Raw genomic sequence first — 5,845 nt, 5'->3', positions numbered from 1 at the left:
ACATTTTGCAGATCGAAGGATAAGGCATAAGGTATTACATATGGGCTATTATTGGCCCACTATTTTTAAGGATGCTAAGAAATATTCTTAAGCTTGCGATAGCTGTCAAAGGATGGGCAAGCCTGGCCAATCTGATGAAATGCCTCTACAACCCCAACTAGTCATATAACCCTTCGAGAGGTGGGCATTAGACTTCATTGGCCCATTCAATCTGCCATCCAATCGAAAGGCCTACATACTGGTTGCCACGGATTATGTGAAAAAATGGGTGGAAATAGTAGATTTACCAAGAGCCATAGAGGAAGTTGTCATTAAATTCCTTTTTGGACTATTTGTGTGGTATGGGTTACCACGAGAAGTGATCATAGATGGGGGAGGGAAATTCATAGGACATAAGATTACTGCCACTCTCAGGAATCATCATATTATGCACAGGATCACTTCCCCATATCACCCACAAGCGAACGGGTAGGTCGAAAGCACCAATAAGGTCATTGAAGCGATTCTGACCAAGACAGTCTCAACACACCGGCGAGACTGGGCTGCTAGACTGCTAGAGGCCTTGTGGGCCTATCGCACGACTTGGAGGAATACTACTAGATACTCTCCATACCAGCTCGTGTTCAGCAAAGAACCTATTTTTCCGATCGAATTCAAAATAAAGACTCTAAGGACGGCCCAGGAAGTAGGGTTGGATCTAACAGAAGCCCAGACCAAGCGACTCCAACAGATTAATGAACTAGACGAGGCTCGACTACTTGCTTTGCAACGGACTGTAATTATTCAGAAACAAAGGGAAAAATGGTATGAAAACCTTATCAAGAAAAAACATTTCAAAAAGGGGATTGGGCACTGCTTTACGACTCCAGATTCCAATATTTCCCAAGCAAGTTGTAAACAAGATGGCTCGGCCCTTATGAGATTCAAGAAGTGCATAACAATGGTACTCTTACCTTGACTACCATTGACGGATCTGGCCATTGTTTTGAGGTGAAAAGACACTGAGTATGCCTCTATCACAAACATCTCACCAAGGAGTCTTTCTACAAGCAGGTACGTGAGGACCCCTCCATGCAAATCTTAGCTGTAGGAAGTGATGACCCGACAACTTTTATTTCAAAAAATTGAGATTTAGTTAGAAATTGTAAATAATGTATATACTCTTTTTGATTGGTTGCAATTAAGAATAGACATTACCATGTAAATATGAGAATTTTTATTGCTTTGTGTGCTTGATAAGTATTATTCAATCGATTGAAAGGTTGTTGTTCAATCAATTGAACAACACTTTCGTATTTTTGCTTTTGTTGTTCAAACGATTGAATGATTGTTTTTCAATCAATTTAACATCACATTTTTGTTTTATTTATTTTTTTGTTCAAACGCTTGCATGATTGTTGTTCAATCAATTGAACAACACTTTTGCATTTTTTTTTTCTATTCAAATGATTGAACGATTGTTGTTCAATCCATTGAACAAAACATTTTTCGTTTTATTGATTTTGTTGTTCAAACGATTGAATGATTGTTGTTCAATCAATTGAACAAAACTTTTGCATTTTGTTTTTTTTATTCAAACGATTGAACAATTGCTGTTCAATCGATTGAACAACACATTTTTGTTTTATTGATTTCGCTGTTCAAATGATTGAACAATTGTTGTTCAATCGATTGAACAACACTTTTGCATTTTGTTTTTGTTGTTCAAACGATTGAATAATTGACATTCAATTGATTAAACAACACATTTTCATTTTATTAGTTTTTTTGTTCAAACAATTGAATGATTGCATTGAACAAAACATTTTCGTTTTATTGATTTTGCTGTTCAAACGATTGAACGATTGTTGTTCAATCGATTGAACAACACTTTTGCATTTTGTTTTTCCTGTTCAAACGATTGAATGATTGTTGTCCAATCCATTGAACAAGACATTTTCATTTTATTGATTTTTTTGTTCAAATGATTGAACGATTATTGTTAAATCAATTGAACAACACTTTTTCATTTTGATTTTGTTGTTCAAACGATTGAACGATTGTTGTTCAATCGATTGAATGATTGCTATTCAATTGATTGAACAACACTTTCGTATTTTGTTTTTTCTATTCAAACGATTGAATGATTGATGTTTAATCAATTGAACAACACTTTTGTTTGTGATTTTTGCTATTCAAACGATTGAATGATTGTTGTTCAATCGATTGAATGATTGTTGTTCAATTGATTGAACAACACTTTTGTTTGCAATTATTTCTATTCAAATGCTTGAATGATTTTTGTTCAAATGATTGAACAACACTTTTGTTTGCGATTTTTTTTGTTCAAATGATTGAACGATTGTTGTTCAATCGATTGAACAACACTTTTTGTCTTTTTAATAGAATAAATTGTGAATTTTTCTTAATGATCATGATGCCATCTTTTTTTCTTTTCTCCTTTGTATTGTGAATAAACACCATTTGAATGGATTTGTGCTTGATATAAGAAAAAAACACTAATGACAGTACCATTATGACCCATGAAGCCTTTTTTATGGTTATATTTATTCAAAAGCTGACACGGTGTATATTTATAATGACTGACTAAACATCTCTTCTTTGGACACATCATAAAATGATTCATTATTTTCAAGCCATGTTGGCTTATGTTTTACGCTGTCAACTAGATAAATCTCATTGACATGTTGATATGGGGGTAGGAGTATAAACTTTCATTGGCCTCTTCTTACTTCTTACACCATCCCTGATTTCTAAGGATAAAATGAGCCTCCCTCTTTTTAACAAGTGAAAATTCCAATAGAAAAATGGACATAATGAGATGTGAAAATGAATTGAGCATTGTATTAAAAAAGATAGGGGGTCTCATCACGAGCCAACCTAGCATGATCATAAGGATTTAATAAGTGACATTCCAATTTGGCTACCAAACCAAGGTAATGACCTTATTAATGCTTAAAACTGTCAGAAGGGCAAGGGGTCTCATCACGAGCCAGCCTGTTTACTTTTTAATATCCTAGTGAATGGAACTATGGTCATCTGGTCACCATGCCAGCATAGTGGTCTCTTTATGACAAGAAAAAGAAGAACCATCTACATTCTAAAAGGAGGACTCTAGCTCATTTTTGGGTTAAAAAGCAACCTTGTTGAGGCTATGAATGCCTGTTGGCAACAGTGGCTCTTCTTATGGTATTGAGGTATCATATTACATTGCCAAATGTTCTCTAAGCTCTTATCACCTATGGATTTGTTTCTAAAGGGAATTTTCCAATTGAACGACACTCTTACAAACCAATCTGCACGGTAACTTATGTCATATATTCATTATATTCTAAATCGTACAATCATTTTATGACTGTCATTAATATATACTGCCGATTATGCCTTTCTTATTAATACCACTTACGGTGAAAATCTTTTGACATAATGCATTAAAATCTCTATTTTAATTTATTTTTGTCCATTTCACATTTGATGATGTGTATTTCTTTAATTGGTTTATTGATTAACACGTTGTTTTTGGGATTGGTTACTGGAATTTATGTATTGTTAATGCTTTCACTTGATTTTCACATGTTGAAAGGACGTGGAAACATTTTTCTTGTCAGAGGGGGGATGGCCTGCGTATGCATGGCATGTATGATAGTTATGGATAATTGTGTGATAATCATTTGAATTAACTTCTGGGGAAGGATTGCATGATGATTATGAATGAGTAATAATTAGCAAGTATTTCTGATTGGGGAAAGGACGACAACCATTATGGCTAGCATGTAGACTCATGATCCTACGTTAAGTGTGGTTGACAGGACCAATGACTTAACTAAATATGATATTAATTCCCAAAACATTGTCATTTCTCTATTAATTACTGTAACGTTCTCTACTGTTGTTCTGAATTGTGGAAGTATAAAACAATTGCATACAAGAGAACCAGTTACAGGTACAACAGCCATGGGAGGAAGAGCTATCTGGAATGAACCACCAGTGCTTATGGTATCAGATCAAGCTCGTGTAATTCTCGAGTGCGCAGGATGGCTGCAATATCTAAATAGGTTACAAAATTTTCATGAGGAGCTGACGTTGGAATTTCTGTAGAATTTGTAGAATGGCAGCACCACAATTAGAGGCAGAAGTATAATAGTTTCTGAAGCGGTCATAGCCGAAGTCACTGGACTTCTGGCTAAAGGAACCAAATGGATAGAAAAACATGTCCTTTTACACAATGTGATTGAAGTATTCCAGGATCCAGGAGAGCAACTGGTGCGAATAGGAAAAGGGATCCATCCTTCGGCATTAAGGTAGCCATGGCAAGAATTGGTCGTCATCGTGCAAAGGTACATTACCTGCGACGGTTGACACGATGTGGTAAAGCCCCGCCAACTGAAACTTCTAGCCATTTTAAAAGAGAAAATTTCAGTTAATTTGTCGTTTTATTTGAATTCCCTATTACATGATGTTGCTTGTTAAGTTAGGACAGCTAAGGACCCACACAAAGTAATCAATCATCATTGATTGATTAAATTAATTATTATGAATTGACTAGCCTAGCAGCAATTAACTTGGGACAATGTTGTAAATTCTACTTTGGCTCCACCCCCAGAAAACATAGTAACAGAGCAACAAGGGCTAAGAACCCTAGGTCTGAGAAGGACACTGAAAAGAAAGAATTCCTCCGTGCCCTTGAACCCAGCAAAACGTAGGCGCTCTGTGCAAGTGAGAGCCCAACAATGTATCCCAATTCAAGCAGATGAGGCCGGACCATCCCACACATCACCTGCAAGTCCGCAAAATTCCCCTTTGCAAGGGTATGAGGAGGAAGTGGTCAGGGTATTGGAAAACATGGGAATATTTGGAGAAGGTAGAGAAAAATATGGGAATGCTGAAGAACAAAATTGTACCCCCATCCAGTCTGCCCCTGATGATAGCCCTAGTCGTGACCAAACCCTACCATTCATTGATTTCATGGAAGAACATAGGGAACCAATTCCTTCTCTAGAAAAACCCCTTGAAGTGGAGGTACATGAAGAATAAGTCACTAGAGGAGGAAATCGGACAATAGACATCGGTCAAGTGGACCCCCTAATTGAAGAAAATCCTGTAGATGAAACCCTGGGAGATGAAAATCAACCATGTAATACTATTTTTTCTAAGTCCCCTGAGGATGAGGCCTACCTAGAAGAAAACCTAGAGAATGGCAATTGTTCAGGAGACATCATTGTATTGGGATCTCCTAAAAGTTAAATCCATGATAAAGAGGAGCTATAAGGTGAATCTCCATTGGGAGATACAGTTCCAGATGGAACCCTCCCTAATGCTGACACATTACCACCTGTATAGGAACCAAAGGACAATGCAGTTAACCCATCACCAGTTGGAAGTCCCAGGATAAAGAAGTCCTATAGGGACACAAAAAAATTCTTAAGAAGTATAGGAAACAGGAGTGAATAATTGGGCAACTAAGGCAGTGGTTGAAGGATGCCATTAGAGCCAGGAATTTGAAAGTAAAAAAGAGACCACAAGCACATAGACATAACATTGTTCTAGAAAGGATGCTGAGACCCAAACTGAGGACCTTTTGGCCTGTCCAAAGGAAACTCAGATAGAGCCATGCCTTGTAGAAGACACTGAAATGCAAACCGAGGACCCCTGTTTTTTCTCATGGGAGACCCAAACGGACCACCCTACCATGGATATTTTTGTTCAAATAGATGTTGAAGAGGACATTCCAATTGGTCATCGCATGATTCAAGAGGCAGCTGAAGCTACTGTTCAGACCGATCCCATGGAGACCCAGGAAGGAGAAACCCAAATAGAAGAGACACCTGCTTATATTCCCCTAATC

This window comes from Pinus tabuliformis, chromosome 1_2 (genome assembly GCF_031772625.1).
Source record: "Pinus tabuliformis cultivar Carrire ecotype Pingquan chromosome 1_2, CPIR1, whole genome shotgun sequence".
In the NCBI taxonomy this organism is placed as follows: domain Eukaryota; kingdom Viridiplantae; phylum Streptophyta; class Pinopsida; order Pinales; family Pinaceae; genus Pinus; species Pinus tabuliformis.
This window is presented reverse-complemented; position numbering follows the sequence as displayed.